Here is a 20027-nt window from a genome sequence, read left to right on the forward strand (position 1 = left end):
GAGTCTATATCTGCTCCTGGTTACGCCTTAAAATTCAGCACCTGATTTTGGACTATCTGCTTGACCATGATGCCATCATCATCATCATCATCATCATCATCATCATTAGCCAATTCGATCATTTGGTGATGTGACCTATTTGAGTCAGTGTGCAAGACAGAGTCTCTACAGGTTCTTCCATGTCTGCCTGTCTTTCTTTTAAGTCTCTGTCCCATCTGTCCGGTGGTCTTGTCCTTGGTCTTTTTTGCCAGAAAACCTAGTATTTGTTTTGACCACCCACCATCTTTTCATCGAGTGACGATGACCAGCCCACTGCCATTTCAAGGTATTCACCCTTTCCATTACGTCGCTGAGCTTTGTCGGGTGCCTGATATGAAGCGCTTTCTCTCTGTCTTTCTTTGTGTAGCCCAGGATTGATCTTTTCATTCCTCTTTGGGTTACTATTAGTTTCCTGAAAATGAACTCAATTAATGCCCATGCCCCACAGTCGTAAGTTATTACTGGCAGTATACAAGAGTCACCAACTGTTTCCTTTACCTCGGTTGACATCTTAGACTTCATATCTTTCATAAGCTTGCCAGCCAAATACTTCGAAATATTTCTGATTTTAAATCTCCATTCATATTTAGCAGTTGACTCACACAGACATATTCTGTGACCCTTGGAAATTGCGTACTTCCAACAGATATATTTCCCTCCGGTTTCCAGTCATTCATCATAATCTTGGTTTTATCATAGCTCATTTTTTGGCCAATTTCAGAGCAGACTGACGCAAGTTCACTGACCAGTACGTAGAGTTCTTCAATACTATTTGCGAGTAGCACAATATCATCAGTGAACCTCAGGCGATTTAATGTCTTTCCCGGAATTTGGATTCCCTTCATTTTCCAATCTAATTTACATGTTGCTTTTTCGAGGACTGCTGAAAATAGTTTTGGAGATACAGAGTTGCCTTGTTTTACGCCCTTTTCGATGGGAAATTCATTGGTTTCTTCAACTACGTTCACAAACGCTGTGGAGGTATTATACATGTCGTATAAAACTTTAATACAGGCCTGTTCTATTACTTGATCTGTTAGAACTGCAAAAACAGCTGGGTGACTGATCGAATCGAATGGCTTTTCAAAATCTACGAAGGCAAAACAAAGAGGTAGAGGGTACTAATTTGTTCTACTAATAGTTCCGCGTAGAGTGAGGATATGATCAGTTGTACTAAACTCTGCACGAAACCCAGCTTGCTCAATGGGTTGAGCCAGGTCAAGTGTAGTGCTCAATCTGGTGGTCAGAATTATAGTAAAAGCTTTGTGCAGTATGGACAGGAGGCTGATTGGGCGATAGTTCTTTATATCTTTAGTACTACCTTTCTTATGTATCAGGTTTAATTTGGCTTTATTCCAATCTCTTTGTAATTTTACACTGTGTAAATAATTTGAAAATGTTGTATGTAAATGCTTCATAGATTCGTCACCCGTCAGCTTTAAAATATCGACTGAGAGGTCGTCACTAACTGGAGCGGGCGGTTTTCACCTTTGCGACGTACATCACTTAAGTCAACAATGCTCCATTTAATTTTTTTCTAATTCCCTTTTACTTCTGTCAATTTGAAGTCTCCCACTAGTGAACGAGAATTATATATGAACACTGAAAAATTTGGTTTTCTCGTTTTGTAGACTTAGGATTTTCGGACACCAAAGCAGCTTCCACACGGATATACGAATGTGAGGCTAATTTAACTGTGGAATATTTTACCTTACTGTCACACACCATGACTCAAAGGTGAGAAGCTTAACCGGCACGCCTGCTTCAGAACGGATTGGCTCTCTGATTTTCAAGGCCACTCCTAACGTAGAATACAGACGCTCAGGCTGGCAGTTTCTCTCGTTTACAGACACAGATGTTGCTAGTTTTGGTCATTTCCACGGTTCCATCCATATCTGGAGGCTTTCCCCGATCCATGATGTAATCTAACTGAAATCTCTAGAATGAAATTTTCACTCTACAGATATGAAACTTCCTGGCAGATTAAAACTGTGTGCCGGACCGAGACTCGGAACAATCTTCCCGTATTTCCCGGCCTTTTCCAAGAACACCTCCTCCTCAAGTGATTCCTGAACAGAGCATTAGCTACTACTAGCAAAAATTTATTGCAGAACTCAGTCTTTCTCCTCTCTCATTCCTACCACCAAGCCCATTTCCTCCCGTAACCCTTTCTTTTACTCCTTCCTCTACAACCACATTCCAGTCACCCATGACTATTAGATTTTCATCTCTCTTTACGTACTGAATTACCCGTTCATCTTCCTCATATTATTTCTCTATCTCTTCATCTTCTGCTTACGACGCCGGCATATACTCGTATACCTGAAGTATCGTTGTCGATGTTGGTTTGCTGTCGATTCTGATGAGAACAACCCTATCACTGAACTGTTCACAGTAACACACTCTCTGCCCTGCCTTCCTATTCGTAACGAATGATACTTACCCTTCTCTTCTTTCTATTTCACTTCACTGAGCCCCACTATATCTAGAGGGAGTCTTAGCGTTTCCCTTTTCAGGTTTTCTGGACTCGCTACCACGTTCAAACTCATTCCACGCCCCGACCCGTAGAACGTTTTCTTTTCGTTGGTTATTCAGACTTTTTCTCATGGTAAACTCCCCCTTGGCAGTCCTCTCCCAGAGATCCGAATCAGGGACTATTCCGGTATCTTTTGCCAATGGCGAGATCATCATGATACTTTTTTCATTTACAGGCAACATGAGCTGTCTTTAATGCAGTGGTTTACATTCCTCATAACGTTGATCACTGCTGATTCTTCCGCCTTTAGGGGCAGTTGCCTACCCCAAGGCCAAGAGAGTTTCCCAGTACAGTATAATTCACCCAGCATGACCTGATTTAAGTAGACTAAATTCCATTACTCTTGTTGATGATCATCGTATAACATATTATTGTTACTGTAATTATCACCATAATCGTGCAAAACCTGTGTCTATTAGGAAAGGTGGGAGAAATTGCCAAACCTTTTTCTAATGAAAAACCTGAATCTACATCACTGCCCTATAAATTTTCAGAAAAAGGTAACGACTATATGTTTTTATTAGTAATGTTTAGGTCGTAGTGGATAGAGATAGAAAAGTGTACCATTTTAGGCTCTTTTGAATCATCATCAACCGGTTTCTTGTTACAAAAGTAAATCGTCCAACAGTTGTACGCGCACCTTGGATTGCCGAGGTTGGTAAACTGTTGGAAGTCAATTCAATGACAATAAATACAATTTTTCGAAGTACACCTGATACCTCAGTTAAACAATGTCGTGTTAATTACGCCACAGTGTGCCCAACGTATGTGGGGAAACAAAAACGTCATCTTCATATTGCCAACATTATCAATCGGAGAACACTTTAGTGTGATGTATGCGTTGCCTGATACACGTATAGTCTGCCCTCGCTCCGCTGAAAGACACATGATCAGTGTATAGCGCGAACCTCCAGACGCTGTTTACGTCACGGAGGGTACACGCCGAACATTCATTCACGACTGTCTGACAACTGCAGACGACGAAAAAATGACACGCGCGACCTTGTTTCCAGGCCGTTGTCGACTCTGATGGCACGGCGCACGCGCGAGCTTTGTGTGACGACTGCTAACGACACAGTTGTAGCCTTCTTGCTCTGGTAGGATAGTAAGTCACTCGATATGTGATGGTAGCGCTAGTTGGTGATTTTGTGTTTGGTGGGCGTATCACACTACTTTGCTCCTGGGACTAATCGACTAAAAAGTCTGCATATAAAAACAATTTCGCGGATCACCCTCGTAGTAGGACGACGTGCGTTCGGTTACGACCTGATCGATGTTTTAAAATACACTACTGGCCATTACAATTGCTACACCAAGAAGAAATACAGATGATAAACGGGTATTCATTGGACAAATATATTATATTAGAACTGATATGTGATTACATTTTCACGCAATTTGGGTGCATAGATCCTGAGAAATCAATACACAGAACAACCACCTCTGGCCGTAATAACGGCCTTGACACGCCTGGGCATTGAGGCAAACAGAGCTTGGATGGCGTGTACAGGTACAGCTGCCCATGCAGCTTCAACACGATACCACAGTTCATCGAGAGTAGTGACTGGCGTATTGTGACGAGCCAGTTGCTCGGCCACCATTGACCAGACGTTTTCAATTGGTGAGAGATATGGAGAATGTGCTGGCCAGGACAGCAGCTGAACATTTTCTGTATCCATAAAGGCCGTATAGGACCTGCAACATGCGGTCGTGCATTATCCTGCTGAAAAGTAGGGTTTTGCAGGGATCGAATGAAGGGTAGAGCCACGGGTCGTAACACGTCTCAAATGTAACGACCACTGTTCAAAGTGCTGTCAATGCGAACAAGAGGTGACCGAGACGTGTAACCAGTGGCACCCCATACCATCACGCCGGCTGATAGGTCAGTATGGCGATGATGAATACACGCTTCCAATGTGCGTTCACCGCGATGCCGCCAAACACGGATGCGACCATCATGATGCTGAAAACAGAACCTGGATTCATCCGAAAAAATGAGGTTTTGCCATTCGTGCACCCAGGTTCGTCGTTGAGTATACCATCGCAGGCGCTCCTGTCTGTGATGCTGCGTCAAGGGTAACCGCAGCCATGGTCTCCGAGCTGATAGTCCATGCTGCTGCAAACGTCGTCGAACTGTTCGCGCAGACGGTTGTTGTCTTGCAAACGTCCCCATCTGTTGACTCAGGGATCGAGACGTGGCTGCACGATCCGTTATAGCCACGCGGATAAGATGCCTGTCATCTCGACTGCTAGTGATACGAGGCCGTTGGGATCCAGCACGGCGTTCCGTATGACCCTCCTGACCCCACCGATTCCATATTCTGCTACCAGTCATTGGGTCTTGACCAAAGAGAGAAGCAATGTCGCGATATGATAAACCGTAATTGAGATACGATACAATCTGACCTTTATCAAAGTCGGAAACGTGATGGTACGCATTTCTCCTCCTTACACGAGGCATCACAACAACGTTTCACCAGGCAACGCCGTCAACTGCTGTTTGTGTATGAGAAATCGATTGGAAACTTTCCTCATGTCAGCACGTTGTAGGTGTCGCCACCGGCGCCAACATTTCAGTGCCGAAATGCAGTTAACGTCATTAAAACCTTTGAACGACATGTACAGATGTTCGATTAATGCTAGTTAGCAGTGTGTGATTATAATTAAAGTGCAGTTACCCACCGAGGTCCAGTCTGGGCTGCAATTATCCGTGTGGCGACGAATCATAGTAAATATGCTAATTTGTTACATAGAACCGCTTTACAATGGGGAAAAATAGTTCCAATTTTGGCCACCAGGTGTAAATCTGGCGCTGTACAGCATATCATCGATGACTACGGCCCTCATATTGAACAAATTGCGTAAGTGGTGGTTGATAATAAAATGAACATTATGCCTTCCTCGGTTTTTGATCTTTTTCAGCCACGTACCCTTCCTAATCAGTTACATATGGAAACATTTCTGCACGTCTTTCTTGCATTCGCCACGACAGATTTGCACCTGATGGCCAAGATCGGGACTAATTTTTTTTCCAGCGTAAATAGGTATTTCGGAAACAAAACGTCATTGACTGGTCGTTGATACTAACGTATTTCTTACTAAAGATCTTCGAAGGCTCTACTTCAAGAAAGGCTTTAAGGGGCTCCGGAAAGGCTCAAAATCATGAAAAGTTCAATTTTTACTTTTTTGCGTTTTCTGAATCTGCAGGCTATTACCTTTTAATAGATATATAATTTATTCAATTCCGAAGACTACAACTATTTTTAAATGTTTTTTGAAATGTGTTTTACATGGGCGTGACCCACTGTGGCGCTGTTAAACTGCTGTCAAATGGTGTTATTATTAACGTCCGTGTTCATCAGGTACATTTTAGTGATTTGAGATAAAGTATGTGTTGTGGCTAACCTGTGATGGTTCAATATATATCGCTGGTGTGATTGTCGATTGTTTCATGTTTATTTACTCTGTCGTTATCTCGAAAATATTCGTAATTAATTCTGTTTCTTGAGTCTCTGTTTTGTTGAAGTATAATAATGAGTAAAAGTAAAGTTATTATAAATCCTCTGAAGGCTTTCAAGAAAAGGAGAAATGTTGGAAAGCCAAAGGTATGTGTTATTACTGTAAATAATAACATTCTAACATGGTACAAGCGATGCTTGCTTTAGACAAGGAACGCCTTCGGGCTGCAGACAGGGCTGTAAAGAGTCTAGAAATACAAGCAAGAGTAAACAGGAGGAGGAACAAGAGGAAGCTGGAGGAGGAGTTTGCACAGGATGAAGATAATCCATCCTATGGACCTGGAATGCACTAAAAAGTTAATCCAATCTTTGTCGCTCGATTCCCAAAACTTTTATTTTCTCATACTAATTACATGTTTTCTAAGGACCTTCCAAACATATTTGTTTCAAACTTTCAGTAAATGTTACACAGTACCTTCTGCATAATTTAACACAGCCTTTTTCCAAAAAACTGTATATTTTTGAATATATAAATAAAAAATTGCAAAAAATGTTGTGAATTTTCATTACAATTGAAAAAAATCATCTTTAATAACTGAACTAAAATTTTGTAAAATCCCTGTGTTAAGTTGTAGCCCATATTCCAATAAATAATCTGTAAAAAGTTCAACTTCCTACCTGAGATACTTTGTGAGGAAAGATGTAATTTATAAGCGTTATTTTAACATTGCAAGTATAGGGCGTTCCGGAGCCCCTTAAGAGCATAGTGTGTGAATCCGAGCAAGTGCTTCGCGATGTGTACGTCACACATCATCACCATCATCACTTACGTCACTGTCCGAGCTTATGTGTACAAAAGGTTAATCGGTTGCAGATGGTCTCTTATACAATGTGTCGTTACATACGAGATTCACTGGGCGTGCTAAGTTGCGTGCTCTTTCATCGTTTTATGTTTGTAATGTGGCAACAGACAGGATAGGGGTGGGCGTTGCTTCCTTTCCTTTTTTTGTTACAGGTGTCTTACGTTCACTCCAGATATGGTACTTTTACTTGCTGAAGAGGTATACCAATGTTTTATCTATAATAGCGATTTTCCCACAGTGTAATGGTTCAGTGAACGTGTTGAATAATCTAAATCTTCAAAAAATGGTTCAAATGGTTCTGAGAACTATGGGACTTAACTGCTGTGGTCATCCGTCCCCTAGAACTTAGAACTACTTAAACCTAACTAACCTAAGGACATCACACACATCCATGCCCGAGGCAGGATTCGAACCTGCGACCGTAGCGGTCGCGCGGTTCCAGACTGTAGCGCCTTTAACCGCTCGGCCACTCCGGTCGGCTCTAAATCTTCTTTATCGAGATATCAGTGTCCATACAACCCTTCACTGTTTCACTAATTAGCTCCTTATCCCCGTTCCGCATTTATTGGATGAAAGTTCGCCGACGGAGTTTCCCCTTTGCAAAACTCAGCTATTTGTATGCGTCAAGCACGTTTCACAGTTGTGTCATTATCATTAGATGCTCTTTACTTAATGATCTTTAATTACCAAATGTTTCTGAGACGCCATTCGGCTGCAATCCCGAAACCTTATGGAATAGGCCGGGAAAACTTCAAGAATCTGGTTTCCCATATCAGAGTACAGATTTCGGTTCCCCTTATCACTTTTTTCACCCAACACATGTGGCTCATAGAACTTTGTAGTACACGTCTGACATTCTTTTGATATTGTCCTTTCTTCTTCTTCTCCTCTTTCTCTCTCTATCTCTCTCTCTCTCTCTCTCTCTCTCTCTCTCTCTCTCTCTCTCTCTCGAAATACTTAAGTACTTAAGTATAACCAGAAGATGTTTACGGACAGTAGCGCATTATGTGGCGTACTCTGTATCTTTAACAGATATGTTCTTGATCTCAAGGACATCTGCATCAGAGATACAACGATTTGATTGATTGTACGTGTTGGAAAGGTCACACACATGATGAGGAAGACGATCACGTCCTATGTGCTTCTGTAGCAGGAATAACTATGAAGTTCGAGCATGTGCACATACTTAATTACCTACTATTTCTATTCACAGTAAAACCTTACTGGAATCTCTGATTAGCCATTTCACCGAGAAGTTGTTCGTTACCGATGAAAGGCGAGAAGCCTACTTCTTCCTTATTGTCCCGAGAGTTACGCACTACATTGGATGGCGATAACTAAACTGCCCTTGTTGAAGCCTAGATAATGATCGATGTTTTACCACGCTCTGCAGGGGACATATGCATATTTCGTGCGGGAGCTGTTGCAGGTGCACCGTAAGTTTAGTATTTCATATTCTTTCTGTTTTGTAATTCCCATGCTCTAATTCCAAACCTAGACTTCGGTTCAGCCGGAAGCTCCTGCTTGGGAAAACGCGGCGTTTCTCCTCGTTCACCCCCTTAAAATTTAGGTTTCCCACGGTTTTCAGATAACCAATACGTACAAATGAAGGAATTGTTCTTTTAAAAAGGTAGCGGCCGATATCCTGCTCTAGCCTTGTCCAGGATGAGTTAGTGATCCTTATCTAACGGCCTTGGCATCGAGAGAACGTTCAGTTGTAATTTTCTTTCCTTTTTAGTTAATTCTGACCAGAATTTAAGCATTTTTCTCTAACCGGAGCGGAACGGAGAAAAGAGAATTGTTAACATTGACAAGGTACCTCCAAGTCAAAGAACTTTCGCCACATCGGACGCTGCATGGTATGGTCCAAACTTTATGGCGATACACGGCTCGGAAGAACTGACTGTCAACACAAATGGTATGCGGTAAGTGCGCTACATTCTACTTTTCGTTGCAGGAATTGGGCATTGGGTACTGCAAAGGTTAATGGAAGGTCAGGAATAGTGTCCTGCAAGAGTGGTCACTGACAATTTGTGTCTTCTTCTGTAACAAAATGTAGGAATTCCGTCTGCAGCTGCTGCAGTTGTTGAGGAAACCTAGCTTCATCACCTAGAGACTGAACAATTGTGGAAGGATCCATCCTGGTGCTTCCAAGCGCTACTCTTCGTGCTTTCGCAACGTTCATATGAAGCAACACTCCACTGGAAACATTCCAACGATGTTTTGCTTAGCTGTTTACCCATGGGCTCACAGGTAATTTTATTTTTCCTGTAAGACATTCGCTTTGCTATTGCTACTGTTACGCGTCCGTTTTCCCGAAGCCGTCCCATATCTGATGTAAACCAGAATTAAAAAGACAAATGAAACCGGAAAAAATAATCCTCACCGATAACTGAAATGTGCGTTAGTACCAGTAATTGCCAGTAATAAACTAACGTAGATCAGATTTTGGTATCGAACTGCACAAGCTTCTAAATAAGAAGCCTCTATGGACCCAAGTTGTCCTTAGCTGTGCGTGTGCGGATCAGGTAGGTCATAAAAGCCGGCGAGGGAAACCGGCCTCGGGCCGAATTCGAGAGGCAACGAACAAGCTGTATGTTGTAGGAGGGAGGGGGTGGGGTGCGTGAATTCTTGGTAGATACCGGGAAGAACGCTGTTGTAGACAGAACAATACATAGCAGGAACTCGTCGAAATACACACACTGCTACAGATAACATCTGAGAGTGAGTGGTGAACAGGAAAGCTAGGATGTCTTTTAAGTATGTGGGATACAGTCATCAAACTCAGGCCCTGCAAGAGAAAATATTTAATGCAACATAAATAATTTAGGGAGAGTGAAACACGGATGTGCTTACAGAGGTCCATCTCTATTGACCGTAGACAGATGAAGAAAGGCAGCGGGCATAAAACTTCCTGGCAGATTAAAACTGTGTGCCGGACCGAGACTTGAAAAATGGTTCAAATGGCTCTGAGCACTATGCGACTTAACTTCTGAGGTCATCAGTCGCCTAGAATTTAGAACTAATTAAACCTAACTAACCTAAGGACATCACACACATCCATGCCCGAGGCAGGATTCGAACCTGCGACCGTAGCGGTCGCTCGGTTCCAGACTGTAGCGCCTAGAACCGCACGACCACTCCGGCCGAGACTTGAACTCGGGACCTTTGCCTTTCCCGGGCAAGTTCTCTACCAACAGAGCTACGACTCACGACCCGTCCTCACAGCTTTAATTCCGCCAGTATCTCGTCTCCTACCTTATAAAGTTCATAGAAGCTCTCCTGCGACCTTGCAGAACTAGCAATCCTGGAAGAAAGGATATTGCGGAGACATGGCTTTGCCACAGCCTGGGGGATGTTTCCAGAATGAAATTTTCAGTCTGCAGTGGAGTGTGCGCTGATAAGTAACTTCCTGGCAGATTAAAACTGTGTTGCCGGACCGAGACTCGAACTCGGGACCTTTGCCTTTTGCGGGCAAGTGCTGTACCAACAGAATTAAAGCTGTGTCGACAGGTCGTGAGTCGCATGTGGGTAGCTCTGTTGGTAGAGCACTTGCCCGCAAAAGGCAAAGGTCCCGAGTTCGAGTCTCGGTCCGGTGCACAGTTTTAATCTGCCAGGAAGTTTCATATCAGTGCACACTCCACTGCAGAGTGAAAATTTCATTCTGGAAGCGGAGCATAGTTTTTCAGCGCCAAATGCTACGAAGCTTGTTACTGGTTAACCACCTGAAATGTGGCGAGGGAAGGAGGGCAACGTCTTTCAAGACAACCTTTCAGTGGTTGACGATCAGAATATTTATCATTCAGTCAATAAATTTAGGTGACGCCAGAGAGACGCTGGGACACGACTCCTCTTAGTAGGAAGCAGACAGCACAAAATTACTCAATACCCAGACGTCTCTGGAGCAAAGAGCTATCACGGGACAATCTCTTCGGACGAGAGTAACCCCACCCAAGCGCCTCTTCCAGCCCTCTTATGCCTTGTGTACACGACAATACCGCCATTTATGTATATGCATATCGCTGTCCTGTGACTTTTTGTCACCTCAGTGTAAAGAGAATGTCAATAACACCAATATGGGATTGTCGTTCCGCCTTGATGTAAAACACTTTCGTTTTCTGTTTATTTATTCCCAAACTAGTTTCAGCGAAAATATCGCCATCATCGGTAGGTTCTTTAATTCTTATTTGCTTTGTCACAATATGATTTTTACGTTTCTTGCCGCTGTTGCTGGCATACATTCTATGTTTTTGTTGCCGTTTTTTCGGCATGCAGCATGTGTCAGCAAGTTCGTTGCTTTTGAACACAGAGAAACATAAACTGGGCAAATTGTTTTTAATCCAGTTGGATTTCTAACAAAGTGGAAAGTTATGTTTCCTGTGTTTAAAAGCAGCTTCAAGCTGCGCAGTGAACTTGCAGATGACGCGTTGCATGCCGAAAGAATGGCAACTAAAACACAGAATGTATGCCGGGAACAGCGGCAACAAACGTAAAAACCGGGTCGTGACGTAAAGCAAATAAGAACTAAAGAACCCACTAATGAGGGCGATATTGTCGCTGAAATTAGTTTGGGAATAAGTAAATAAGAAACGAAAGTGTTTTGCATCAAGGTGGGCCCGCAACACAGACGGCTGGAAGAGTTTCAAGATGAAGCGAGTTGAGGCAGTCAGTGTTGGTGCCAAGGCGAGAAGCGGTAGAGCTGGAGATAGTGACAACGCTGTTGGTACGGTGCGTGCAGCATTTCGACGCGTCGTGTTTCCAGAGCACAGAGGTGAAGACTTTACACAAACTGCTGCATTACCGTGTATGAAAACTGCAAGTCCCGCAAGGTTCGCAGAAAAATGATAGATCCAAAAGTGGTGAACTGGCTAGGAACATGCTAGCAGACGAATCGAGGTAGACAACTGAAAATCGACTGTCTTGTGCATGTGTGTCAGACACAAGCAGAGGATTACCTACTATTACGTGTGTGCAGGAATCAAACGTAAAGTACACAAATTTTCGTTTCCAAATCGCACGACACAGTGAAAGGTGGCTACACTGAGCCACAGCGCCAGAAATCGCGCCAGAGAGTATTGTTCCGCCGCCTCCACTGGCAGTGATTATTGAGACGCAGCGACAGGCAGTTCTTGCCGAGAAGTTGTGGTGGACACTGCTTGTAGCTGAAGTCAGAGTGAGATGCGGTAGTGAAGAGTGTTGTTCCATGTTTATGCAGTTATTTGATGGGAGAGATAGCAGATGTTGTTCCAATGGAGATATTGTAATGATCTGAGTGCTTTTCGTCAATATAAATTAAGGTAACTAACTACTGTTCTTTATTTTCTTATTATTTGTGTGTCCTGAATAATGCTTCATTACAGGTTCAGTCAACAAAGCATCTGGCGTGTGTTCTTGTATTAGAGTGTAATTCTGGGTTTCTTGCACAATTATAGTATTTCTAATTTTCTTTTATCACGTCAGTATAAATGATATTTAAAAATTCTTGTCTTGTTGAAGAAGAACCATGCCAGATGTGCGTTGAGTCATACTACCACATACAGAACAGCTACACTTGTGCTTGTTGTTTCGTAGGTTTTATAGTTGCTGGGGACTTAATTAATTAATTGTATTAACTGAAATTTTCATTTCATTCTTTGTGGTTGTTACATGCAGTCAGATTGCGTACGAAAACTAGTCAGGGCCAGCCGTTTACGAAACAGCGTAATCGGACATACAGCGATAGAAAATTAAAAAGTATTTGCATTGCATTCTTATATCTTTATTATAATTAAGCACCCATGCAACAGTTCGTGTGAATAATAGAACAAACAATAGACTTGATCGAGGTCTAAATTAAGCTCAGTAACTCGTGCACAATTCAAACCTCCTACAAAACATGTGAGCTTAGGCACTCTTTACCACATCTACATCTCTCTTTTTTATGGAATCTAGTGCTTGGTCACTGCACACAACGGAAACTTGTCGCAGTGAAGCAATATCCCAGAAATACACTCGGTTATGTTTTTTATTTAAGAGCTGCCTAATCACAGGGAAGTCTAAACAAGTTAATAATTGACAAAAATAGTACAGAACGGTGTTATCACAAAAATACAATGAACTGAAGTAAAATGACACTGGCTTCTATGGGACTTGCAATTAACTGTAACATTACAGGAAGGAAAGGGAATAAGACTTCCCCATCTGGGCAGCTCGCAAACTGAACATAGACGAAACAAGTATTAAATACGACAAATTGGTACGAGATGCATAAAAGATCTGGTTTAATACGAGCTGCTCAGAATGCGGATTACGCTACAGCCAGAGCGGAACTTACAACTCCCATGAATAGCAAGTGGGTCCCAGGCTGGACGAGACGTGAGCTGGGCGGTGAAAGCTCCGGCATCCAAGATCTCTCCAACACAACTGGCCAATTCCGCAGCTCAACTTGGAGGTGGAAAATGAATGCTGCCTCCAGTCTGACGAACGATAATGTGCCTTTGCCTGTGCAAGAACAGGGGAGAGCAACTAAAACTTCCCACTGAAGCCGTAGAGATGTCGACGGTCTTGCTGCGGTGGTAACACCGGTTCCCGTCAGATTACCGAAGTTAAGCGCTCTTGGGCTTGGCTAGCACTTGGATGGGTCACCGTCTGGATTTGCCGAGTGCTGTTGGCAAGCCGGGCGTACTCAGCCCTCGTTAGCTCAATTGAGGAGCTACTTGACTGAGAAGTCACGAAACCTGACGACGGCCAGGAGAGCGGCGTGGTGTCCACATAACCCTCCATATCCTCATCCAATGACGCCTACTGGCACAGGATGACACGGCGGTCGATCGGTTCTGTTGGGCCTCACGAGGCCTGTTCGGATAGAGTTAAGTCATTTTATTGGTTTCCAATAGTCCCCACTGGTTATCAGTATCCGCAAGTCTAGCGGCGGGGGCTATCCTTTGATTGGACAGTCCGTAATTCTCGGAAGGAAATTTTCTCACTCCAGGACAGTAGCGGTAGGCGGCACGCTTTGATGTGCAGACAGAAAGGCAGAAGTCACACACTGAGGAATGCTGTGACGTCCTGCGGCACAACGCCTGTGGCAAGCCAGTTAGAGCCCGGAACAGACCACAATAACAGTTCGGGAAACAAGAGCATTTCCACGAAACTGATAGCCGTTCCCTGCGTTTGAAACACGGAGAACGCCTTCTGCAGACCCAGTGATAAACTGCCGTGCATCAAGCCTCGCTCCCTTCTTCTGAGAAATCAAACAACTTCCCGTTTAGAGTATAAGTCCCAAGTTCGCATAATAAATTATCGAGTAATAAGTTATGTCGCAGCCTTGTTACATAGTGACTAACTTAATAAATCATTGATTTGATCCATAAGGAGTAATTGTTGAAAGCCTGTGACTGTAAAAACAATATATTTTGAAACGGTACAGTAGTTTCCGCTCTATAAGCAGCAGGTTTCGCTGCTCGCTCGCACCGGGAAATAGGAACAGACCTTACGAGCTTACGGAATATCGGACCAGGTTTGTGATTGGATTCAGGATTTCCTAGAAGAAAGAACACAACATGTCATTCTTAACGGTTCAAAATCTGCAGATGTAGAGGTAATTTCGGGAGTACCGCAAGGAAGCGTGATAGGACCTTTATTGTTTACAATATACATAAATGACTTAGTTGACAACATCGGTAGCTCCGTGAGGCTATTTGCAGATGACACGGTTGTCTACAAGAAAGCAGCAACATCAGAAGACTCGTACGTACTCCAGGAAGACCTGCAGAGGATTAATGCATGGTGCGACAGCTGGCAGCTTTCCCTAAACGTACATAAATGTAATATAATGCGCATAAATAGGGGCAGAAATCCATTCCAGTACGATTATGCCATAGGTGGTAAATCATTGGAAGCGGTAACGACCGTAAAATAATTAGGAGTTACTATCCGGAGCGATCTGAAGTGGAATGATCACATAAAACAAATAGTGGGAAAAGCAGGCGCCAGGTTGAGATTCATAGGAAGAATTCTAAGAAAATGTGACTCATCGACGAAAGAAGTAGCTTACAAAACGCTTGTTCGTCCGATTCTTGAGTATTGCTCATCAGTATGGGACCCTTACCAGGTTGGATTAATAGAAGAGATAGACATGATCCAGCGAAAAGCAGCGCGATTCGTCATGGGGACATTTAGTCAGCGCGAGAGCGTTACGGAGATGCTGAACAAGCTCCAGTGGCGGACACTTCAAGAAAGGCGTTACGCAATACGGAGAGGTTTATTATCGAAATTACGAGAGAGCACATTCCGGGAAGAGATGGGCAACATATTACTACCGCCCACATATATCTCGCGTAATGATCACAACGAAAAGATCCGAGAAATTAGAGCAAATACGGAGACTTACAAGCAGTCGTTCTTCCCACGCACAATTCGTGAATGGAACAGGGAAGGGGGGATCAGATAGTGGTACAATAAGTACCCTCCGCCACACACCGTAAGGTGGCTCGCGGAGTATAGATGTAGATGTAGATGTAGATGTACTCCTGGGTAGGGGATCAGAGAGATAGCACAGGCAGGTAAAAGTCAAATACTTTCCAGTGTCACAAGATCTGGGGTGGAGAGATTGGTCACGGCCAAGTGGTTCGACCAACCCCTCCACCGGGGCCCAGGAAGACCTCCGGGTGCCCGCCAGATTCCCGGAGGTTACCGAAGACGGGTAAGTGAGCAGACGTGCCCTCAGTGCGTCTGTCTCAATGTTCACGCATGGAAGAAAGGTATTTGAATATTTGTACTAATTCTTTTATTTACAGCTTCGGATTGTGTAAGGAAATGAATGATCTCGTTAATTTAGGAAATTTGACCCCCTGTGTTAATGTATCTGGTCCCCAGTTTGCCTGTTATCCTCCTCACATAGTGGATGTCCTATGTAAAATATTGGGAGACTTTGGTGGTATACATTTGGCCAACGCAATTCCGTCTTGCCCGTAGAAATGTGCGTGCAGATTAGTATATAATATACCCGAGCTATAAGCTGTAAAATTGTAATATCTGTAAACTGGAACAATTGCTGCAATCGCTGTAAAATCGAGTGATAATATTTAAAATAAATATGTACTCAATTGTCATCAATCTTTAACATACCTAAAAATCACAAAAAAAGTCAAGTTAAAGGAATTCATTTAAAATAAAAGATATAGAATGCAGGGACCCGCACATCAGCGTGTGAGCCCTCCAGCCCCTTGCCTAGTGTCGTACAGAAAGGGCACGCTCTCTAGGTAGCGCTCTCAAGCTCCTCTCCCCAGTTATCCATCGCGCAATTTTGATTCAGGGCTTGACGACATCAACTTTCATCTGGCGTCCCTAGGCAAGGAGGTTAGACAATAAACTTTCAATTTGTTTATGAAGTAACTTTTCTGCTACCTGTCACGATTTTACTTTTATTTAAATTTTTCACGACGTGTTTCGAGAAATGATTCCCATTTTGAAGTCCGTTGCTTTGTGTGCCATAGCATGCATTCGTTGACACTGGTTGACGTTTTTTCTCTAATGTATAAGAACACGAACAGTTTTTTTATCAATGATCGATCTTTTTACAGATTTAGTGACGAAATTTGGCAAGAACGTCTGCTTACAGTTTAATTGTGGTCTTCTTGCCCACATATTAAACATCGCGCACAATCTCCTGTGAGCAGTACATATTAAAATTATCAAAAGTACATAAAAAGACGCGCGGAGTGGCCGCGCGGTTTGAGGTGACATGCCATGGATTGCGCGGCCGCTCCCTCCGGAGGTTCGAGTCCTCCCTCGGGCATGGGTGTGTGTGGTTTTCTTAGCATAGATAGTTTAAGTTAGATTAAGTAGTGTGTAAGTGTAGGAACCGATGCCCTCAGCAGTTTGGTCCCTTCGAAATTCACACACATTTGAAAACAAAAAACAGTTAAAATGATGTTTTTACCTGTAGTCAAAAGAGAATATTCTGAGGATGACATTTAGCATCATCTCTGTTCACTAAATGTAGAAATCTCTTCGTAACTTTTTGTATCTATACTATTGCTAATTTCAGTATGTTGACCACAGAAATTTGTGTGGCTCAAATGGCTCTGAGCACTATGGGACTTAACATCTATGGTCATCAGTCCCCTAGAACTTAGAACTACTTAAACGTAACTAACCTAAGGATATCACACAAATGCAAGCCCGAGGCAGGATTCGAACCTGCGACCGTAGCGGTCGCGCGGTTCCAGACTTTTGCGCCTAGAACCGCTCGGCCACAGCGGCCGGCTCATACGTTACAATAAAGGCAACACAGCGAAGTAGCACCTCACAAATCATCACGAAGAAATGGCGCAGCATAAAGTAAACGCACTTGAAAATTACAATCAATCCCAAAAGGCGTCGTGCAAAATATAAATAAAAAGAAAATCGTGAATGGTGGCAGAAAAGTTATTTCGTAAACAAACCTATACCTTAATACACTTTGTTTCCCCGATGAAGCTATTTTTCACATTTCCGGGTAAGGGAACTGGCATAATGTCCGCATCTGGGGTCAGAGAATCCAAATACAACAGATACAGGAGATCCCGAAAGTGAATGTGTGGTGTGGCTTAATGCACAACACATTTACTAGACCCTTCTTTTTCACTGAGCCTATCATTACTGAAGGTTTACATGCTGTGCTGTAACTTTACGTTACACCTCAGTTACAGGAATTTGCATCGTTGATAGTGTTTCGACAAAATGGTGCACCACAACAATGGGGGTTAATTTTTCACCACTTCTTGGAGGAAACGTTTCTGAACAAATGGAATGATAGAGGCCGTCCAACGTCATGGCCACCACGACCATCAGACCCAACGTAAAGTCGGATTGCATGAATGACTGGGAAGCGTCTAAGAGCAGGTTCAGACGCCTGACTTTGAAAAGTATTTTTTATCCTTCGCACCCGTAGCTACCTTCTGTTCGCGAAAAGTGAGCATTCCGTGTTGTTTAAGCGTACTGTAACTTGGAAGTGTAGGGTGCGTACGTGTGGTGTTATGTATGTGTTGGTTGAGACCGGACACGTGAAACCCGGTGCCGGGACATAGCCTGCTCCTCCCGAATAGCAACGAGCTTACCTTAGCTTAAGTTCTATCGTCCTGCCTCTTGTTCTTGTCTGAGTTCTCCAAATGTTTCTTTCTTCGCCGATTCTGCGGAGAAACTTCGTATTGTTCTTTTAACAGTCCACCTACTTTTCAACATCCTTCCATGGCACAACATCTCAAATGCTTCACTTATCTTCTGTTACAATTTTCCCAACCGTAAGTGATTCACTTCCAGACAGTGCTGTGCTCCAAACGCACATTTTCAGGGTTTCCTCCCTCAGCTTAAGACCTATGATTCACGCTAGTAACTTCTCTCAGCCACGAATGCCCTCCTTACCTACACATGTTTGCTTTTTATATCCTTCTTGCTTCGTCCGACATACGTTGCTTTGCTTTCGAGGTAGCAGAATTCCTTAAATTCGTCTAATTTTTGGTCCCGAATATTAAAAAAATGGTTCAAATGGCTCTGAGCACTATGGGACTTAACATCTGAGGTCATCAGTCCCCTAGAACTTTGAACTACTTAAACCTAACTAACCTAAGGATATCACACACATCCATGCCCGAGGCAGGATTCGAACCTGCGACCGTAGCGGTCGCGCTGTTCCAGACTGAAGAGCCTAGAACCGCTCGGCCACACGGACCGACGGATTTGGCGTGTTAACGAATTTATTGCTTGGAGTGTAACGGCCTAATTCCTGAAACATGTTTTGATCTTGCCTACCATCTTGAGAGGCCCCGAATATTAATTTATCTTACCGCTAATCTCATTTTTGCTACTAATATGTCGTGCAGTTCTTCTTCACTTCCGCCGATGAGAGGTTACCCTACGTACGGGGGTGACAATTATTGAACTATATGAGAAAAACGTAAATTAGTTACAAACTACGGCGTGCACACACTTTATTCAACACGTAAACGTCACTACAGATATTCGGATTTAGGTTATGACATGTTCGACATGCCTGCCATCATTGACGATTATGTGGCGTAGACGAACAGCGAAATTCTGCATGACCCACTGAAGTGTCGGAAAATTGTTGCTGTCGATGACCTCCTGAATGGCTGTTTTAGCTCAGTAATGAATTGGCGTTGTTGCTGTACACCTTGTTTTTAATACAGCCTCACAAAAAACAGTCGCTTGTTTTCAGATCCGGAGAATATGGCGGCCAATCGAGGCCCATTCCAGTGGCCTTTGGGTTCCCGAGAGTCAGAATAGGGTCCCCAAGGTGCTCCCCCAGGGCATCAAACACTCTCCTGGTTCGATGGCGTCGAGCTCTGTCTTGCATGAACCACATCTTGTAGAAATCAGGGTCACTTTGGATAATGGGGATGAAATCATCTTCCAAAACCTTCACGAACCGTTCGGTAGTCACGGTGCCATCAAGGAATATAGCACCGATTACTCCGTGAATGGATACTGTACACCACACAGTCACCCGTTGAGGGTGAAGAGACTTCTGGACCGCGAAATGCGGATTCTCAGTCCCCCAAACGCGCCAATTTGGCTTATTGACGAACCCAATCAAATGAAAGGGGGCAACGTCGCTAAACCAAACCGTACTACGGTGCATTCAAGTTCTAAGGCCTCCGATATTTTTTTTCTAATTAACTACTCACCCGAAATCGATGAAACTGGCGTTACTTCTCGACGTAATCGCCCTTCAGACGTACACATTTTTCACAACGCTGACGCCATGATTCCATGGCAGCGGCGAAGGCTTCTTTAGGAGTCTGTTTTGACCACTGGAAAATCGCTGAGGCAATAGCAGCACGGCTGGTGAATGTGCGGCCACGGAGAGTGTCTTTCATTGTTGGGAAAAGCCAAAAGTCACTAGGAGCCAGGTCAGGTGAGTAGGGAGCATGAGGAATCACTTCAAAGTTGTTATCACGAACAAACTGTTGCGTAACGTTAGCTCGATGTGCGGGTGCGTTGTCTTGGTGAAACAGCACACACGCAGCCCTTCCCGGACGTTTTTGTTGCAGTGCAGGAAGGAATTTGTTCTTCAAAACATTTTCGTAGGATGCACCTGTTACCGTAGTGCCCTTTGGAACGCAATGGGTAAGGATTACGCCCTCGCTG

At 43.5% G+C, this 20027-nt stretch overlaps 1 protein-coding gene and 1 pseudogene across 1 annotated transcript in view; one reads left to right on the forward strand and one right to left on the reverse strand.

Moving 5' to 3' along the window:
• LOC126163003 (protein 5NUC-like) overlaps nucleotides 1–20027 on the reverse strand; it is a 234339-nt gene that overhangs the window by 169180 nt on the left and 45132 nt on the right. The window lies entirely within an intron of this gene.
• On the forward strand, nucleotides 13430–13548 carry LOC126163746 (5S ribosomal RNA; annotated as a pseudogene).

The sequence above is a fragment of the Schistocerca cancellata genome, chromosome 2, assembly GCF_023864275.1.
Source record: "Schistocerca cancellata isolate TAMUIC-IGC-003103 chromosome 2, iqSchCanc2.1, whole genome shotgun sequence".
In the NCBI taxonomy this organism is placed as follows: Eukaryota; Metazoa; Arthropoda; class Insecta; order Orthoptera; family Acrididae; genus Schistocerca; species Schistocerca cancellata.